Source organism: Arvicanthis niloticus, unplaced genomic scaffold (genome assembly GCF_011762505.2).
Source record: "Arvicanthis niloticus isolate mArvNil1 unplaced genomic scaffold, mArvNil1.pat.X pat_scaffold_949_arrow_ctg1, whole genome shotgun sequence".
NCBI lineage: Eukaryota > Metazoa > Chordata > Mammalia > Rodentia > Muridae > Arvicanthis > Arvicanthis niloticus.
The window spans coordinates 1-21973 of record NW_023046513.1 but is presented as its reverse complement, the minus strand read 5'-3'; the positions used below and the strand labels follow the sequence as shown (position 1 = coordinate 21973).

Sequence of the window (21973 nt, the reverse complement as noted above, 5' to 3'; positions counted from 1 at the left end):
TGTTCTTCCGCCTTCTGGCCCAGGATCATCTGACAGACCTTAGTGCTGCAGAATTATTAAGGGCTGAATACTCTGCCTAGGCAGATATAATCAGTCGACTGTTCTGCAAGTGTGTCCTTTTCTGGACAGTAATATGTCTGCAGATGGAAAGAGGCAATTCTTGTCTAGTGGCTGTCTCACCACATCTGGAGTAACTCCAAAGATGCTCAATTTCTTCTTAGAATTCAATATAGGAAGCTATCAGGAGCAGACAGGTCTCTAATCAAAATGAACATTAATACAGAAATGTTTGTCATGTCAATTCTGTGGGTTTCTGATGTTTTGAAAACCAACTATCCATGTAAGGTAATCTGGACTGTTGCCTGTTAACTCCACTCAGCTATTTCTAAATAAAACATAGAAAACACCCTAACAATAAACTCCCACCTGTGAATTTTCTGTAGTCCCTTAACTCACAGGCGGACCATCTCAAATCAGTTAAAAAAGTTAAAGAAGGACTGGGTCTAAGCCTTGTATTCCTAAGTGTGTTATACACGCACAATGCCTATGAGGGTAACAATATTCATCTCACTCTTATATCAATAAGAGGCTTGTACCAATGAAAACCTTAAAATTTGTAATCAGAGTAAATTGGTGCTGTCTAAGAATTTATATCTTCATCTTCATACTAATTATACAGATTTCTACTAATAGGTTATGGCTATGCAATAAACCCTAGCTAATCCTCTCTATTCCCACAAAACCACTACTTTTCCCTAGAAAGACAGCCCAACATTTACCACCTTAGTCCCCAGGGAATAGGGATGCTGACTCTTCATTAGCTTCTTCAAGCTGACTATGGGCATTGAGATATTAGAAGAGGAGTGGGGGGAAGAGCAAATTGATAAGCCTCTGATGCTGTGTCATCACTGCCTCCAGATGGAATTCCCGGACCTCAGAGTTTTGAGCAGGTCTGCCCAGCTTGCTTGTTGAGTAGATACACCAAGGCTGATCATTCTGCAATATACAATTCTCAAAACAAATTTTAGTATCAAGATAGTTTTTTTTTTTAAAGAGGGCTGACATTTTATTAAGGATGTTGGTTCTAACCGCTTTTCTTTTTTCCCCCTCTTTTATTGGATATTATATTTACATTTCAAATTTTATCCCCTTACCACATTCCCCACACCTCCCTGGAACCCCTTATTCCATCCCCCCTCCTCATGCTTCTATGAGGGTGTTTACCCACCTACCCCCAATCCCCCTCCACACCCTCAGATTACTCCCCCCCCCCACACTCAGTGCTTAGCCTTCAAGGTGCCATTGACCTCATCTCTCACCTATGCCCAACAAGGCCATCCTCCCCTATATGTACAGCTGGAGTCATGTGGCTCTCCATATGTGCTCCTAGGCTGGTGATTTAGACCCTGGGGAGCTCTGGCTGGTTGGTATTGTTGCTCTCTTCATGAGGCCACCAACCCTTTAGTCTCCTTCAGTTTACTCTCTAACTTCTCCATTGGGAACCTTTGATCAGATTAATGATTAGCTGTGAGTATCTGCCTCTGGGTATGTCAGACTCTGGGGGACCCCTAATGAGACAGCCTTATCAGGCTGCTGTTAGCTTTCACTTCCTGACATCCATATCAGCGTCTATTTTTGGTGACTGCACATGGAATGAATACCCAGGAGGAATTGTCTCCATATAACCTCTCCTTCAGATTCTGTCCCACATTTTGTCTTCATATTTGCTCCCTTGAGTATTTAGTTACTCCTTGTAAGAAAGACCTAGGCATCCTCACTTGTTCTTTCTTCTTCATGAGCTTCATGTCGTCTGGTAGTTGAATCTTTTTTGTTTCAAAATTTGGGCTAATCTCCACTTATCAGTGAGTAAATACCATGTGTGTACTTTTGTGAATGAGTTACCTCACTCAGGATGATATATTCTAGTTCCATCCATTTACCTAAGAATTTCTCGAATTCATTATTTTTAATAGCTGCGTAATATTCCATTGTGTAAATGTACCACATTTTTTGTATCCATTCCTCTCTTGAAGGGCATCTGGGATCTTTCCAGCTTTTGGCTATTATAAATAAGGCTGCTATGAACATAGTGGAGCATATGACTTTGCTATATGTTGGGGCATTTTCTGGGTATATGCCCAGGAGTGGTATAGCTGGGTCCTCAGGTAGTGCTATGTCCAATTTTCTGAGGAACCGCCAGACTGACTTCCAGAGTGGTTGTTCCAGTTTGCAACCCCACCAACAATGAAGGAGTGCTCCTCTTTCTTCACATCCTCACCAGCATCTACTATCACCTGAATTTTTGATCTTAGCTATTCTGACTGGTGTGAGGTGGTATCTCAGTGTTGTTTTGATTTGCATTTCCCTGATGACTAAGGATGTTGGACATTTCTTAAGGTGCTTCTCGGCCATTTGTGTTTCCTCAGTTGAGAATTCTTTGTTTAGCTCTGTTCCCCATTTTTTAATGGGGTTATTTTGTTGTTTGGTGTCTAATTTCTTGAGTTCTTTGTATATATTCGATATTAGCCCTCTATCAGATGTAGGATTGGTAATGATCTTTTCCAAATCTGTTGGTTGCCGTTTTGTCTTGTTGACAGTGTCCATTGCCTTACAGAAGCTTTGCAATTCTTGATCAATTCTTGATCTTAGAGCATAAGCCATTGGTGTTCTGTTCAGGAACTTTTTCCCTGTGCCTAGGTATTTGAGGGTCTTCCCCAACTTCTCTTCTATTAATTTCAGTCTATCTGGCTTCATGTGAAGGTCCTTTATCCACTTGGAGTTGAGCTTTGTACAAGGGGATAAGAATGGATTAATTTGAATCTTTCTACATGTTGACCTCCAGTTGAGCCAGCACCACTTGTTGAAAATGCTGTCCTTTTCCGACTGGATGGTGTTAGCTCCCTTGTCAAAATCAAGTGGCCATAGGTGTGCGGGTTCAATTCTGGTTCTTCAATTCTATTCCATTGATCTTGTTGTCTATCTTTGTACCAATACCATGCAGTTTTTAATCACTACTGCTCTGTAATATAGTTTGAGGTAAGGGATGGTGATTCCCCGAGAAGTTCTTTTATTGTTGAGAATAGTTCTCGCTATCCTAGGTTTTTTTGTTATTCCAAATGAATTTGTAGATTGCTCTTTCTATCTCTATGAAGAATTGATTTGGAATTTTGATGGGATTTGCATTGAATCGGTAGATTGCTTTTGGGAGGATGGCCATTTTTACTAAGTTAACCCTGCCTATCCAGGAGCATGGGAGATCTTTCCATCTTCTGAGATCTTCTTCGATTTCTTTCTTCAGAGACTTGAAGTTCTTGTCATACAGATCTTTCACTTGCTTGGTTAGATTCACTCCAAGATATTTTATTTTATTTGTGGCTATTGTGAAGGGTGTCATTTCCCTAATTTCTTTGTCAGCCTGTTTATCCTTTGAATAGAGGAAGGCTACTGATTTGTTTGAGTTGATTCTTTATCCAGCCACGTTGCTAAAGTTGTTTATCAGGTTTAGGAGTTCTCTGGTGGAAGTTTTAGGGTTGCTTAAGTATACTATCATATCATCTGCAAATAATGAAATTTTTACTTCTTCCTTTCCTGTCTGTATCCCTTTGACTTCCTTTTGTTGTCTAATTGCTCTAGCTAGGACTTCCAGTACTATATTGAATAGGTAAGGTGAGAGTGGGCAGCCTTGTCTGGTCCCTGATCTTAGTGGGGTTGCTTCAAGTTTCTCTCCATTTAGTTTGATGTTGGCTACTGGCTTGCTGTATATTGCTTTTACTATGTTTAGGTATGGGTCTTGAATTCCTGATCTTTCCAAGACTTTTAACATGAAGGGATGTTGTATTTTGTCAAATGATTTCTCAGCGTCTAGTGAAATGACCATGTGGTTTTTTTCTTTAAGTTTATTTATGTAGTGAATTACATTGATGGATTTCTGAATATTGAACCATCCCTGCATTTCTGGGATAAAGCCTACTTGATCTTGATGGATAATTGTTTTGATGTGTTGTTGGATTTGGTTTTCGAGAATTTTATTGAGTGTTTTTGCATCAATATTCATAAGTGAGAGTGGTCTGTAGTTCTCTTTCTTTGTTGGGTCTTTCTGTGGTTTAGGTATGAGTGTAATGGTAGCTTCATAGAACGAATTGGGTAGTGTTCCTTCTGTTTCTATTCAATGGAATAGCTTGAAGAGGATTGGTATTAGGTCTTCCTTGAAGGTCTGAAAGAATTCTGCACTGAAACCATCTGGCCCCGGATATTTTTTGGTGGGAAGATTTTTAATGACTGTTTCTATTTCTTTAGGAGTTATGTGACTGTTTAGATGGTTTATATGCTCATAGTTTAACTTGGTACCTGGTATCTATCTAGAAAATTGTCCATTTCATCCAGATTTTCCAATTTTGTTGAGTATAGGCCTTTGTAGTAGGATCTGATGATATTTTTAATTTCCTCTGTTTCTGTTGTTATGTCTCCCTTTTCAGTCCTGATTTTATTAATTTGAATACTGTCTCTGTGCCATTGATTAGTCTGGCTAAGGGTTTGTCTATCTTGTTGATTTTCTCAAAGAACCAGCTCCTGGTGTTATTGATATTTTGTATAGTTCTTTTTGTTTCAGCTTAGTTGATTTCAGCCCTGAGTTTGATTATTTCCTGCCGTCTACTCCTCTTGGGTATATTAGCTTCTTTTTGTTCTAACTCTTTCAGGTTTGCTGTCAAGTGGTTAATGTATGCTCTTTCCAATTTCTTTTTGTGAGCACTTACAGCTATGATTTTTCCTCTTAGTACTGCTTTCAATGAGTCCCACAAGTTTTGATATGATGTGTCCTCATTTTCATTTAAATCTAAGAAGTCTTTAATTTTTTCTTTTTTTCTTCCTTGACCAAGTAATCATTGAGTAGAGCATTGTTCAGTTTCCAAGTGTATGTGGGCTTTCTGTTGTTTTTGTCTATGTCAAAGACAAGTCTTAGTCCATGGTGGTCTGATAAGGTAGTAGGGATTATTTCAATCTTTTTGTATCTGTTGAGGCCTGTTTTGTGACCAATTATATTGTCTATTTTCAAGAAGGTACCATGAGGTGCTGAGAAGAAGGTATATTCTTTTGTTTTAGGATGAAATGTTCTATAGATGTCAGTTAAGTCTAATTGGTTCATAACTTCTGTTAATTTCATTGTGTCTCAGTTTAGTTTCTGTTTCCATGATCTGTCCATAGCTGAGAGTGGGGTGTTGAAATCTCCCACTATTATTGTGTAGGGTGCAATGTATGCTTTAAGCTTTAGTAAAGTTTCTTTTATGTATGTGGGTGCCCTTGCATTTGGGGTATAGATGTTCAGAATTGCAAGTTCCTCTTGGTACATTTTTCCTTTGTTGAATATGAAGTGTCCTTCTTTATCTTTTTTGATTACTTCTGGTTGAAAAATGATTTTTTTTTTTGATATTAGAATTGCTACTCCCGCTTGTTTCTTGGGACCATTTGCTTGGAAGATTGTTTTCCAACCTTTTACTCTGAGGTAGTGCTTGTCTTTTTCACAAAGGTGAGTTTCCTGAATGCAGCAAAATGTTGGGTCCTGCTTACGTATCCATTCTGATAGTCTATGTCTTTTTATTGGAGAATTGAGTCCATTGATATTAAGAGATATTAAGGAGATATGAGTGTTGTTTCCTGTTATTTTTGTTATTGGCAGTGGAGATATGTTTGTGTAGCTACCTTCTTTTAAGGCTTTTGGAAGATTACTTTCTTGCTTTTTCTAGGTTGTAGTTTCCCTCCTTGTGTTGGAGTTTTCCACCAATTATCCTGTGAAGTGCTGGATTTGTGTTCAGATACTGTGTAAATTTGGATTTGTCATGGAATATTTTGGTTTCTCCATCAATATTGATTGAGAGTTTTGCTGGGTATAATAGTCTGGGCTGGCATTTGTGTTCTCTTAGGGTCTGTATGATATCGGTCCAGGATCTTCTGGCTTTTATGGTCCCTGGTGAGAAGTCTGGTGTAATTCTTATAGGTCTGCCTTTATATGTTACTTTGCCTTTTTCCCTTACTGCTTTTAGTATTTTTTCTTTGTTTTGCACATTTGATGTTTTGACTATTATATGGCGGGAAGTATTTCTTTTCTGGTCTAAACTATTTGGAGTTCTGTAGGCTTCTTGTATATTTATGGACATCTCTTTCTTTAGGTTAGGGAAGTTTTCTTCTATGATTTTGTTGAGGATATTTACTGGTACTTTAAGTTGGGAGTCTTCCCCCTCATCTATACTTATTATCCTTAGGTTTGGCCTTCTCATTGTGTCTTGGATTTCTTGTATACTTTGGGTTAGTAGCTTTTTGTATTTTGCATTTTCTTTGACAGTTGTGTCAATGTTTTCCATGGTATCTTCTGCACATGAGATTCTCTCTTCCATCTCTTGTATTCTGTTGGTGACACTTGTGTCTATGATTCCTGATCTTTTTTTTTTAGGTTTTCTATCTCCAGGGTATTGTCCCTTTGTGATTTCTTTATTGTTTCTACTTCTATTTTTAGATCCTGCATGGTTTTGTTTAATTCCTTTTCCCATTTGGCTGCATTTTCTTGCAATTCCTTAAGGGATTTTTGTGTTTCCTCTTTAAGGGTTTCTATCTGTCTACCAGTGCTCTCCTTAAGTTCTTTGAGAGTGTTATTTATGTCTTTCTTAAAACCCTCTATCATCATCATGAGAAGTGATTTTAATTCTGAATCCTGCTTTTCTGGTGTGATGGGGTCTTCAGGGCTTGCTCTGATGGAGGAGCTGTGTTCTGATGATGCCATGTAACTTTGGTTTCTGTTGCTTACGTTCTTGCTCTTGCCTTTTGCCATCTGGTTAACTCTAGTGCTGCCTGTACTTGCTGTCTCTGACTGAAGCATGCCCTTCCAGTTATCTAGCTTGTGTCTGATCTCCTAGGGGTCCAGATGTCTCTGTGGTCTTTTCCAGCTGCACTGATTACAGTGGTACCTCTAGGATGCCTCAGGATATGGTGCTTCCAAGGTAGCAGACCAGCTAGGTGTCTGCTGTTCTGGGTGCAGTGTCTCCTCTAGAATATCTCAGGATATGTTGTCTGACGCTCTGAGTTCAGTTGTTCCTCTATGGCTCTGGGTTGAGTGGACCTTTCAGTATGTCTCAGGTGGAATCCAGGGTCCACACAACAGCAGACCTGGCAGAGGTCTGGTCCAGGTCTCAGATTGGAGAACTAGTTTCTAAGACACTGTCCAAGTTAGAGAGCCTGGGATCCTAGCTTCCCCTGGGTTCTTGGAGGTTGGGGCAGAGCTGCCACCCAAGATCTGCTCAGTGCTCTGGCCCCGACAGGAAGGAACCAGTGTTCCGGGCCAGGAGTGACTTCCTGGGTCCTTGGTGGGTCCCGGTTACTCCCTGTTTAGGATGGGCCCTGCTGTCTGCTTACCTAAGATACTGCCTGAGTTAGAGCTCCTGGGATCCCGGCTTCCTCTGGGTTCTTGGAGGTTGGGGGCAGAGCTGCCACCCAAGATCTGCTCAGTGCTCTGGCCCAGACCGGAAGGAACTACAATCAATTTTAAAAAGGGGGTGAAAAAAGAAAAGTTGTTAGAACCAACATCTTTAAAAAAATGTCAGCCCCCTGGGGGGGGATTTTTTTTCTTGATACTAAAACTTGTTCTGAGAATTGTATATATCAGAATACACAGCTTTGGTGTATCTACTCATCAAGCATACTGAGCAGACCTGCCCAAACCTCCAATGTCCTGGAATTACATCTGGATTCAGTGAAGACACAGCATCAGAGGCTTATCAACTTACCCTTCCCCCCACCCCTCTTCTAATATTTCAACACCCGTAATCAGCTTAAAGAAGTTAAAGAAGAGTCAGCGTCCCTATTCCCTGATCTTGGGGACTAATGTGGTTAATAATGGTCTGTCTTTCTAGGGAAAAGTAGTGGTTTTGTTGGAACAGGGAGGATTAGCTAGGACTTATTGCATAGCCATAACCTATTGGTAGAAATCTGTATAATTATTATCAAGATGAAGTTATAATTTCTTAAATGGTACAAGATTTACTTTGATTTCAAATTTAAGGTTTTTATTGGTACGAGTTCCTTATTAATATAAAAGTGAGATGAATATTGATACTCTCATGGGCAATGTGCCTGTATAACACATTTAGGAATACAAGGCCTAGACCCAGTCCTTCTTTAACTTTTTAAACTGATTTGCGATGGTTAACATATGAGTTAAGGGACTATAGCAAATTTATGGCTTTGAGTTTATTCTTAGGAGGTTTCCCATATTTTATTTAGAAATAGCTGAGAGGAGTTAACAAACAACAGTCCAGGTGACCTTACATAGATAGTTGGTTTTCAAAACGTCAGAAGTCCATAGAATTGACGCTACAAAATTTATATATTAATGTCCATTCTGATTAGAGACCTGTCTGCTCCTGACAGCTTCCTGGACATGTTTATTAAAGCACCTACACTTCTCAGGAACTGGTGAAGCATTAAGAAAAGTACCCTTCACCCCTGTAGAACTTATACTTTCCCTGGAGAGTTGGGAAGTTGGAGGAGATAAGTATAAAGAGATTTCCCCTTGTAGGTGTGCACAGAATTCTTTGGCAAACTTTATCTCTAGCCTTCTTAAAAACTGCAACAATCTAGAGGTGAAACTCTAAACCCAAGTCACGGTGCCTTGAGTGCCCCGCAACAGCTCCTCTGCCAGTAAACCAAAACCCACCTTGTCTCAGGTCTGCATGACCAGAAAACTTTGTAGCCAAGGGTTTTGTGTTAGTTTCTCCCCTTTGTCTTAAAGAAGTCTCCAGGCTGTACCTTTCTTGAACACAACCATAGCTTACCTAATGCAATCCTCCTGGGTGGGTTTTGAGATGTGAAAATCAGAAAGGATAAAATGAGTCAAAGAAAATGACTTTACTTGGGAAGCAAGAAGACATGGTTAAAGTTGTTGAGCTTGGTTTCTTTGGCTGGGGGGAGGGAGGTGGTTTCAAAATAGGATTTTTCTATGTAGCTCTAACTGGAACTCACTTTGTAGACCAGGCTGGCCTTGAACTCACAAAGATCCTCCTGCCTCTGCCTCTGCCTCTGCCTCTGCCTCTGCCTCTGCCTCTGCCTCTGCCTCTGCCTCTGCCTCTGCCTCTGCCTCTGCCTCTGCCTCTGCCTCTGCCTCTGCCTCTGCCTCTGCCTCTGCCTCCTGGATGCTGCGATTAAAGGCATGTGCTACCATCATCCACCAAGTTGTATCTTGAAAATAGAGAAGAGGGTAAGCAAGATGGCTCAGCAGAGAGAGAAGCTTGCTACCAAGCCTGTACATGATGTGGAGGAGCCATATTTTAGGAGGCAGGAGGATTGCAGCAAGCTCGAGCCAGCCTGAAGTAGGAGATGAGTTTAAGTCCAGCCTGGATTACATGTCTCCAACAGCAACAGCAGCAGCAGCAAAATTCAAACCCAGAGTGAAACTGAACATTACAGAAAAGTAGGTAAGAATCACTGGGGATAAAGAAGGTGAAGAGCTAAACAAAGCGACAGGTTTGTTTATGGATACACACAGCTCCATGTCAGAGAACTTGCCCAGCACATACGACATCCTGTGTTTGATCTTCAGAACCACTCAAAAATAACAAAAGATGAAACTATGCTTTCCATACACTTAGAAAATACAAACATTCTTAAAGGGGCAGTTTAAGTAGTAACATGGCACAAAAGAGATGGAAAAGACTGATCAGTGGGTAAAGGTGGTTGTCACCAAGCCAGGTGAATGAGTCCAGTTTCTACAAGCCACATGATGGAAAGAGAGAAGAGATACCTGTAAGCTGTTTTCTGCCTTTTGTATGCTCATTGTGGAATGCAGGTGCACCCTTGTAACTTTAATTTTTTTAAACCTTGTTTTTAATGATGGTTCTTAAACACTTTAATCTCCCTTTTAGCCCACCACCGCCCACCAAAGATAATGAGAAAGAAATGATATGGGGAAAATGAACTTGTTTAAAAATGTTCTTTGATGCAACTCCCATCTGTGTTGTCAAGGAAAGGACAGTTCAGTTCATAGGTTAGCAGCTCCAGCTCGATCCACTCACAAACACTTCATGGATACACCAGCAGTCCAGTTCAGTAGAGTGAGGATATCAAACAAAAATCAGTAGTGATGGCACTTCTGGACTTGGCGGGGGGGGGGGGGGGAATGCCAGGAAAAGTTTTAAGCTATGCCTCTATCAGGAAAGCAAAGATCAGGGAAGATGAGAGACCCACAAGCATTGCACAGCTAGCTCTATGAGCAAGCCAAGGTCAGCCTCCATCACTGTCTGTTGAGTCCTATTTATACCCTCCCAACTTCACATGTCTTCTAAGGGTCTTGCCTCAGCACATGTATCTGTCTCAGCTTATATCACTCTGCCAATCAGCTCAAGTCTGCAGAAGCAGCAAAAAACTGCAGTGTACCACCAGAAGTTTTTTAGTGCATTTTTATCTATGGAGTCCTGACAAATGCATCTCAACTATGCAATGTAAGGTAGACCAATACATATATATTAGCAAAGAATCTTTCATCATAAGTCCTTTCACATGCTTTCTTTAGTACCTTTCACCTGTCTCCACTTCAGCTAACTGATCCTTCACATGTTTGCCCTAGCAAAACTCCACCCAAACAACTTTCCAAAGAACACTTAAGTTTCCTCCACTTCACACCCTGTTGCAAAAAAAAAAAAAAAAAAAAAAAGGTCCAACCAGCACCATAAAATGTTGGGTGGAAATCTGAATCCTTTGTCCTGTTGATGGTAATGTACAGTGATTCCGTCACTTTGGGGAGCAGGTTGACATGTCTCAAATGATTAAGCATAGTTACTGTGTAACCAAGCCTGGGTGGTCCATTTCTAGGTATGTATGTGGGGGAAATAAAGACACTACCACAGACACTTTGCACATATTCATAGTGCTGCAGCAGAGAAACAACAGAGTTCTCCCTGGATGCATCAAAGAGAATGCAGTGCCATGGTCACATGATGATGAATGATTTGCTTATGGGAGAGGAATGAACTAGGCATGACTGCCCATGTCTTTAATCCCAGCATTCAGGAGGCAGAGGCAGGTAGATCTTTGAGTTTAAGGACAGTCTGGTCTATAGAGCAAGTTCCAGGATGGCCAGAGCTACACAGAGGGGAAAAATGATTTTGCTGCCCAAGTCTCTGGCGTATCTGGGATTACAAGTGTGTAACAATGAGACCTCACTCAGAATAAAAGTAAATCTATAGAGACAGAAAAAATGTGAGTGGGGTTGAGGAGACAGCTCAGTTGGTAAAGATCTTCCCAGACAGGCATAAGACTTGACTTTGACTCCCAAAGCCTGTGGGAAATGCTTATGTATGGTAGCATATAAATTTATAACCCCAGAGCTGGGGAGGAAACACGTAGATCCCAGGGCTTCCTGGTTTCTTGCTATCCTATGTGGTGTGAAGACCCCCAAACTCAGGCGACCCTAACTCAAGTCTCAGGAAATCACGGCCACTCAAAAATCACAAGAAACCATACCTGGATGCAATCAGCAGAGGTTTATTGGGGAGAGTTGGCTAGCCAAGGTCAAAATTGCTCATCCATACAGGAACAGAATTTTGACAAAAGGCCAGCAGCTGAGGGTTTATAGATATAGATATAGATATAGATATAGATATAGATATAGATATAGATAGATAGCATGGGGTGGAGAAAGGAAGGAGTTTTCGTGCGGTTACACATGATTAGTTGTTTTACAAATTTTGAACATAAGTAGGCTGTAACACTGGGAAAACCTCAAAGGGGGGGTGTTTAACCAAGAACAGTGGAAAGTTAGCTACTTCTTGGAACCACCCAGATGACTTGCATCTTTCTCTGTGGTCAGGAATGTCTTCTTGCTTTGGGCCTTCCCCACCCTGAGGCTTGAGGAATGTTAATCCAGCAAGTGTCCTCTGATTCTGGGATAATGCCCTCCACCTGGAATGTGTCCTGGGGCAGTGAAGGCCTGAAATCTTACATTCAGTTCCACCTTCTGGAATCTGCATTCTCTTGCTCAGGTTTAGGGTAAAGAAAAAGCCTATATATATTTCATAAAGTGGTCTTTATAATTTTTCACTCTACATCGAACTCCAAGTCCATGAGAGACTGTGTTTTAAAACAATAATGTGGGGCTGGGGTTGGAGAGATAACTCAGCTGTTAGAAGCACTTGCTGCTATTCCAGAGAACAGGTATTCAATTCCCAGCATCCACATGGCTGCTCAGTCACATCTGTAACTCTAGTTCCAGGGGAGCTGATAACCTCTTCTAGGCTCCCAGGGCACTGTGGAACACCAAAGCATATAACATAACATAAATAATTTTTTAAAATAAAAGATTACTTATTTTACTTATGCAGGTACATTGTAGCTGTTTTCAGACACTCTAGAAGAGGTTATCAGATTCCGTTAAGGGGGCTTCAAGTCTAGAGAAATGCTAACCAATTCCCGTGTCCTGCCTTGGGGCTTATGAAAGGGGAATATGCAAGCTGGGGCTTAGAACAACAGGAGACAGTAAAGGGACAATATGAAGCAGGAGGGAGGTGGCCCCTTAGGCAGAGACAGACATTGTTCCCATATGGAAAGCAGATGGAGCCATCCTAACCTCTTAGTCCTGGGGCTTTGTGCAGCAGGCAGCACTCTCTTGCCTGAACCCTGAGCCTGGGTAGCTGTACCCCAGAAGCTGAGCATGCTGAACATATGAACAAGTTGCAGAATAAAGGCTCAGCTCACTAAGATTCCCATAATGGCATGAGGATATGGATCCAGGAGGGGGCAACCATTATACTCCCTTGTATGCACCCAATTAGGTGATGTCCTTTCCCTAGTTTGTCTTCATTCAGGCTCAGAGATTCCCTAGAGCTGGCCAGCCTATCAATGTTTTTTAATAGACAATTATTTCTAGTACATTAGCAGAAAGGTCACTTGATTCTGAGTTCATGATGAATTTTTCTCCAGCTGTATGAGGCTTGACTGCCAGTCCATACCAGTCAATGCTTGGGGCTCACCTTAGACGGGTATCTGGAGTGACAGAAACTTCTGCACAGCCCCCAACACCTGCCAGCCACCAGGGGAAGATGTGCTAACTAATCCCAGGTTTTGGATCATCTGTAACGAGTCCTTTGCTACCCATGTTTGTTATCTATAAGATATCTTTAAAGTCTACCATCTCCATGTGTCTATAGTAAGCTGTTGTCTTGGTTTCCTAAGACTCTCCCTATCTTTAGGTTTTAGCTCAGCCTGGGTTTTGCTCATACAACATTTGGGTGTAGGGAGTATGAAGTATGAATAAGAATTTTACAATTTCACAGTGGCATCAAGGGCTAGAGGTTGGAATACAAGGCCCAGCCAGGCCATCCCATATCTTCCCTATGGAAAATAAAGCCAGGCTTCTGTTCCTCTCTGGGACAGGTACAAAGAGCAACTATGTAGAATAAAAGACCACTCAAGATTCTTCTTTGGGGAAGAATCTTCATCAGTCAGTTCTCATTTGTCTATGAGCAATGGGAAAATGCTTTGAATTAGTTTAAACTCAGAATGGAATCTACCAGAAGGGAAAGAGACATTAGTAGGTGATAATAAGTAGGTTTAAATATATCAAGAAAGCAAGAGCAGATTTCCTGAGTCTCAGGGACATACAGAGCAGGCCCCAAGTGGTTATCCAATGCCACATCTCTGAAGTTTACCAGCTGTCACTGGGGAAGGCTCAATTCTCAGTTCTTTCATGAAAAAGCCTGGAAAAGGACCTTAGATTGGTCCCCACAGGTCAGTTGCTATATTAGAACTAAGAGACCTTGCCAGGGTGGGGCGGAATTAGAAGACTCTCTCCAAGACCATGCATTTATTTCCAAAAGATGAGCCTATATTCCAGGGGCCTCTGCTTTCCACAAGATGACATGTTTTTTAATCTTCACAAGTCTGTGTAATAAGAATTGTTAGCCTTAGGTCCAGACATATGGCTCAGCAGTTAAGAGCACTGGCTACTCTTCCAGAGGACCTGGGTTTGATTCCCAGCACCACATGGGAGCTCACCACATGGGTACTCAAGCTTATCTGTAACTTGAGTACCAGGGGGTTCCTATACCCAATCCTGGCCTCTGACAGCACTAGGCATACATGGAGAAAAAGCATTCATGCACATAAAATCAATCAATAAATTAATTTTTAATGAGTTCTTACCCCGCATCCCCATTAACAGATACATTAACTGAGATTCGATTCCTAGCCCAGTTAGCCCTGGAGCCTGGATCCACAAAACCTGCGCCTTTGACAAAGGTGGTGCTGACTTCCTCAAGGGGAGGAGCATCCAGTCAATGTTGTATCTAATAGTCCAGTTATATGCCACACACTGCAAGCTGTGTGGGACTGTCAGAGATCAGTCACAGCAGGGTTATATGTAGCAAGAGGAGAATTACAGAGAGGGTCCCTTCTCATCCTGTTAGTGAGGTGGCATTTGACCTGATCCTTAGAAAAACAGCAAACAGACAAAAAGTTGACCAAAGTTGAGAGTACAAGCAGGAAATGGGTTGGAAACAGAGACAAAAGAAGAAATTGTGACCAATTTGGACTGGAGATGAAATTACCAGAGATTAAAAGTTACAGGCTTGGGACCTCAGTCCAAGGGCTGTGGATCAAAGGACTTATTTAGACTGTATCTCAGTATCCTGGTTAGTAAAACAGGATGAAATTGAAATAGCTACTTAAGACTGTGCTGAAATTTGAATGAAGTAATATAGGAAAATAATGCTTTGAAGTAATAGCTATTATCAGATGTGATTTAGAGTAATTCATGTTGGGAACCACTGAGTATTTCAAAGTTTGACTGTAATAATTCAACACAAACTGTGTGGCTTGAAACAACAGAATGTATTCTCTCATTTAGAGAATTTATTCTAGAGGCTTCAAGTTCAAAGGCTTGTAGTGTAGCTTAGCTGAGGAAGGATTACCCAGTAGCCTGTTTGTCATCCTGACTTCAGTCCCTAGTACTGCATGGGAATGAAGATCGATGTATCTGCAGAACCATGTTCCCTTGAAGCTTGTAGTGGGAATCTTTCCCTGTATTTTCTAGCTTTTGGAAGGGCAGGATATCCTTATCTTATGGCAGCATCTCTCCCATCTCTGACTTTTCCCAAGACTATCTTTCCTTTGGATCTGAATCTGTCTCTTCACCAGACTCTTGCTTCACCCTGCAATGACTTCTATAGCACTAAAGGTCAATCTACACCTTAAGACTTAGCTTGAACTTATGTCGTAGTTACATCTATAAAAGCTCTATTTCCACAAAAGTTAACACTCATAAAGTGCCAAGGGATAGGACTTCAACAAATTGGGGTAAGGTGTGGGGTGGTGAGGGGGATACACTTCAAGCCATGATGGAAGCTGTATATTGATTAGCGGGGGGGCAGGTGGAACCAACTACAGCCTAGGGAAACAAATGTTGAAGAGATCACTCAAGAGGCAAGAAGTGAGAGGCCATGATTAGAGCCAGTGGTTCTGGGACAATGATGACTTTATTGGAGCTGAGAAATGATAGTGTGGGAAGGCAGCAGGAGGGAAGTGTCTGGATGACTCCAAGGCTGTGTGGCCAGATGGATGGATTGGAAGGCAGGGCAGAAGTGACAAGAAACATGAGGATGAGGAGAAAAGTCTACTAGACTCTAAGCTATTTAAGGGCACAGCTGTGTGCTTTTCTGAGTATGTGCTCCAGACACATTGTCAGCACAGACATTCTCAAGCAAGGCTGGCCAAAGAAACTAGTGCGTTCAGTTTTGTTAAGAGGTGAATTTGATGTGCCAGACAGAAGAGGCAGGTGAAAATCCAACCCTGTCACCTAGAAGATAGAGTGTGAGTTAGAACTCTTTGTTGGGTGTTTAGTTCCAGGGAGATTACAGGTTATACATGAATGATAGTTGGGGAGAAGGAAGCAGGAAGGGTGGAGAGGGCTTGATGATCTGGGTGGAAGCTGCAACTCCATTTAGAGGTATGGGAAAGCAGAAGGAAGCAGTAAGAGGCTGGAAAGGCAGGCACCTCAGAGCTGAAATAATGGGGGTGGGGCAGGTGAATGGGAAGAGGCAATGTTATGGAAACTGAGAAAGGAGACTTGTCTCAGGAGGAGGGGTGGGGCTGCTGCCAAAGGAGCGGAGCAGAGGTCACAGAAGTCACAGAGACGAAATATTGATGGGAGCCAGTGGATTTGCTAACTAGTAGGCTGGCATCCAAGCAGTATCCCCACTGGATAGGCCAAGATAATGTGAGGTGAGTCTGCTGGGGCAGAGAACCAAGAAGGACAATCCTGTGCACTTACTGTGTGCACACACCCCTGCATTTTTCACCCTGAATGGACCTAGCTAGTCTATGACATGTAGGAAAAGCCAAAAACAGAATACACAGTGGCAGAGGGTGGGGCTTGTGTGTGCCCATGAGTCAGGATGTGGGGTTTGCTCAGAAAAGAGGGAGAAACTCTTATGGCACCCAGTGGGGATAGATGAGAACAGTGAATGACACCTCTGCCTTTAAGTCCTCATAAGTTTTTTTTTTTTTTTTTTACCATATCTGCCTGATTTATCTCTGTATTGCACCCATCCTGCCCCTCCCCCAACTTTAGTCAGCCTGACGCATGTATCATATTTGGGCAATACTTATGACAGGAAATAATGACAGCCAATATAAGCCAGGCACTTCTTATTTATTATCTAATTGAATTCAACAGCTTCATGGATAGGTATTCTTACTGTCTCAGAAAATAGTTCTGAATGATTCACTAAGGCAATGCATTAGGAAATGGATGAAGTAAGATTTGAACTCAAATCTAGGCATGGTGATACAAACCTGAGGCTGAGGCAGGGTGATTATAAGGTATACAATGAGACTGTAGCTCAATAAGTAAATTAATTGATAGATAGATAGATAGATAGATAGATAGCAAATAGAGAAAGAGAGACAGAGAGACACACAAAGACAGAGGAGTTCAATTCCTTGTGATCCTTGAACATAACATTTTTAGGTCCTCAGTATCGAAGATGGGTGAGTCTGGACAGTGGAAATAAATACAGGCATGACCTATGTCTGTCCTGCCATCTTAGCCATTTATCTGTGGTGTCTACAAGTTACTTGAACTTATTAGTCTTTGTGTATACAGTCTCATGTGAACATTGTGCCTGCATTCACACACCTGTCCCTGTCGGTTTGTGATTCCTCTGGCCTGAGAACCCATGCTGTCTCCACTCAAGATAATGATGGTTGAGTTTGAATTTTATTCCTATTTATTGAGATCCATTATAGCTGTGATAATGGAGCCGAACAAAGACCATGACAATACTAAAATACTTAATTTTTCAAAATTACTGGATCATTAGATTTCAAATAGCTTTACAAAGAGAAAAGCATGTGGAGGCATGGATTTATTAATTGGCCTCATTTAATCATTCCACATTGTAACTAAACATCAAATACTAAACACTACTTTATAAAGCTACATAGTCATTAGACAATTAATAGAACTAAGACTGATCTAATCCAGATAAAAAAGTGTTGCAGTGATATTTGAACCTAATTGTAAACAAAACATATAATTCTTCATGAAAGTTAATACTATCATATTAATATATGGTAAAAACAAGATTCCCAATTTCTTACAAACATAAAGATATGTTTTGTATGAAGTTATTTTTATTTACTAGTATTACCATAAAATTATATTATAATCTTAATAGTGAATAAAATACTAATCATATGAAATAAAATAAATGGACTGTTTTGTATGCTAATATGAGTATAGTACAATATTTTCTTTTTATTTTTCTTTCTTGTATTTGTTATTAAATGTTGAGTATTTGTTTCAGGATTTTTTGAATGCTAGAAACCCTCTTAATATTGATTTATAGGCTTATTCTCATTTCAAAATGTATTGAAAAGGATTATCATGCACTTCTTTACCAAAGAAGCAGGGGAGATGGTGGGAGAAGGTAAAAGTAGAGAGAAGAACAAGACTTTGGATAGAGTATTTGTTTCTAGTACTTTTCCTAAGCTGTGCTTACAATGGCCTTTATCAGCAGAGAAGACAGATAGCATAGAACAGTAATTAACCAGGAATGAGGAGACTGGAAGGATAATAAACTTTGAAAATATCTTGGAGAACAAGGTGACTCTTACATGCATTTGGAGTCCTAAAGGTGCTTCACCTTGGAAATGGTGACTAATAAGTAAGACTTACTTCTGTTCTTCAAATCCTCATTTAAGGCTCCCTGCATATAGTCAAGTCCCAGAGGCTACCTGTGATAGTCAGATGCTGGCTGTATAGTATTCATGTGTGAGTCCTTTCTTTCTGAGAATCACCAAGTCTGTGATTTGCAACTAACCAGATGAGTATTGGACATTGGTAAAGTCCACTCTAGAGTTGCTCTTGGCTATCATGTGAAAACCATGGTTGCTTCTGAAAGATGAAGGTAGCATCTGGGTTCTCCACACTCTTGTCTGTCTGTTGGCTGGTGGATATTCCTGACTTTGTTTATTTCTTTCTTCCCCATGAAGATATAAACAATCCAAAGTTCCCCAGATTCTCTGTTCTAACATATTTTTTTATAAAACATAGTAAATTTCACACTTGATTCTTTTGTAAATATTTTCATTATTCTTTAGCTTTCCTATTAAGTTCACACACACACACACACAGAGAGAGAGAGAGAGAGAGAGAGATGAGAGAGAGAGAGAGAAGAGAGAGAGGAGAGAGAGAGAGAGAGACCACACACACAATACAGGCTACAAAATGACCTAATGAATTCTGTAATACTTAAATCATAAACAGGCAAAGTCAATAAACAATGTAATTAAGCAAGAACTTAGTAGCAAAAACAAAGAGGGAAAAATAAATCCTATTGAAAGTCAATCCATGAATTTCTAAAGGTCTTGTAACTCATATTCAAGATAAAAAAAAACTGGGCAATGGTTGGATAGAATTACCATCAAGAGCCAAAAGGGGGTATAGTATATACTGACAGTATTAATTTTTCTAAAAGGAAGCAGCATGTAAGTGACAATTTTGATGAATAGATGCCCAGAAAAAGCAAGATAGCATGACTATAATAAAATGTTAACATTTGAAATGCCCCAATTTTATTATTGAGATTTATCTGTACTTAAAATCAAAACATAAAAATGTTAACAGGTTCAATTGTTTATCAAGTACCTAAGGAAAAAATAATCTCATCTTCAGTTAATTTCAGAGTGAGACAATAAAGTGATACATTTTACAGGTTGTAAAGTATATCTAGTCAACCTTTCATAGATTTATTTCTTTGAGAGGCTTGCATAGCACCCTCCAGCAGTATGAATGCTAGTCAGTAAGTATGATGCTTCCAACACTAACCTGTGTTACCCAGCTATGAAATCTACACACTACAGTAATAACTGGCCTGGGAAGATATGATCACTGGGACAACAGTGGCATAAGCATCGTAAGAGCTGTCCACATTAGTCCATTTCCTCCATGGAAATGACAATACTTTGTCCGTATAAGAGTAGATAATATTCTGGTTATTGATTTGCCTCTCCCACACATTAATGCTTCTGCCGAAACTACCTTCCATAGACTACCATAATCCTTTATCCACCATCAAGGTATTCCCCACATTATTGCTCCTGACCAAGAAACTCACCTAAATGAAATTAGGCATGTTCCTCACCATACTGGTGCACATTTTCTGATAGAAAGATAAAATGGCCTTTTAAAAAGATTTATTTATTTCATTTATATGAGTACACTGTAGCTGTCTTCAGACATGCCAGAAGAGGGCATCAGATCCCATTACAGATGGTTGTGAGCCACCATGTGTTGCTGGGAATTGAACTCAGGATCTTGGAAGAGCAATCAGTGCTCTTAACGGATCACCCATCTTTCCTGCCCTAGAATGGGTGACAGTAGCCTGGATGTGGTGTAGAACAGTGTTCTTCCAGATGTGGTCTATGCTTTGAGTCAGCATCCTATATGTGGTACCATTTCTCTCATAACCTGAGTCAAGCTGTAGAAAAGGGAACAGCAAATGTGCTCAGTCGTGTAACTTCTTATGCCGTGTTTGGTTGGAATTCCTGAGAGGCAGCTCTTCTTGCAAGGGAAATGGAGGAGTAGATCTGTGGAAAAAGGATGTGGATGGTGTCTGGTCGAAGAGAAGGGAGCACAAACTGTGGACAGGGTGTAATATACAAGAGAAGAATAAGTAAAAAAGAAAAGAAGAATATTTATATCAATACTTGTGTTTAAAATCATGCAATGTAACATTAGTTAAGAAAAGTATATTACATAACTTTTTAGGTGCTGAAAGAATGTACTTCAAATGACATAGCCACATAGTCTAAACTCTATAATGCCCGTAGCTGTCTGGGGGCATAGTTATATTATGTTAAACATGATTTTGAGGTTATTGTTTTTAAAGGAGCTATGATTGTGTGTCAAGTTAACAAGGTGTGGACTTAGGATGGCTAGACCTTATGTCATCTTACTCTATCTGGAATTAGCTAAAACCCACATGTCTGGGTACACCTATGTGGCAATTTTTAATTAAATCATTGTAACTAGGAAGAACTTTAAACTGGATGTTTTGAGGTGGGAAGATATACTTTTAACAAGAGCCCCTCCTTCTGTTGGCAGCCTGTATAAAGGAGATGTAAGAAGAAAGCTTTGCTTCTTTTCCTCACTCTGGTTGGCAAGTCTACTCCTTTATTATCATTAGAACCTATTTCGTTAGGATTCTGACACATACTTAAGACCAGTTCATAGATTCATCTTACAGATGAAACAACTCCTGTGTTTTTGAGCTTTCTGTTGGGCCATTGTTGGACAAATGGGACCTCAGCTTTTTTTTTTTTTTTTTTGAAAGATCATCAAACGACTTTATTGTAAAACATCCATTAGTTATTAGAAGGTTTTGTTCTAAAAACACAAACATGAGAACTAAGCACCTCACCCAGAGTGACTCACCCCTGTGACAGGGAGACACCAGGACAGAAGCTGTGGGGCTTTCTGTGTACCCCAAGTCTCAGCTTCCTTACTTACTCCAGGGCTGCAACACTACCTCTGACAAGGAAAGAAAACCACTAGGAAGGTCACCACAACCTTAAGGCTATGATGCTAACTGCCACATGTTCCAGTCTGTAACCTAGCAACAGTATCAAAACCCACTGTCCAACAGCTGGTCCCACTGACTCTTGCTGTCCTGACCAGCTAGCCTCCAGCCTGGCTTCTGCATACCACAGAGCGCAAGCGCTAACATCCCCATGCAGTGTCTCTGTTCAAGTATAAAGGTTCGTTCAGGACAGCCCATGTCACTGTAGTGCTTAAATGTCTGTAGTGTCTACTGGGGTCATACCCTTTGACAGGCTGGTCAAAGGTGACATAATCCACGAGCAAGTACGGGTAACTGTCCTACACTAGCAATCTTGCTCTCCATCCAATGTGGACACCACCACAGTCAAGTCCAAAATCCTGACGTCAGTAATGACATAGTCGACTAAAGTTATATTCGGATGAAACAGGAATCCATTTCTTCATTAAATAGAGCTTTCCAAAGGTATTGGGCATATTCTTAGGAAGCATCTTGGGATGGCACTGGAGGATCCTGGCTTTCAGGTTCTGGTGGGGGAGCTGGCACAGCTTCTTTTTTCTGGGCAGCCAGGAACTCATGGATTGCTCGCTCTATCTGTGGCCTGAAGATGTGGTTTAGTTTAGGGTCTACCACTTGAGAAATGATCCTGTCCACTCCTGCTTCCAACATGCCTGACTGAACCACGCTCTGCCTCAGACCATTTCGCAACTGGTTCTTGTTCATTGCAGGATTCCATTCCTGTTTGTCCAGATGTGTTGACACAAAATTATCCACCTTCTGCCTCAGGTTCTGGTAAGCTGGGCTTAGTGTCCATGTCGGCCAGGCCGTCACGGCGGAAGCTGTGCAAATCAGACCCGCTATGAGAGCTATGAGCTGAG

General features: G+C 40.8%; 1 pseudogene; it reads right to left on the bottom strand.

The window, feature by feature from the left end:
• Positions 1-21554: 21554 nt before the first annotated feature.
• LOC117702540 (biorientation of chromosomes in cell division protein 1 pseudogene) lies at positions 21555-21960 on the bottom strand (annotated as a pseudogene).
• Positions 21961-21973: the final 13 nt, after the last annotated feature.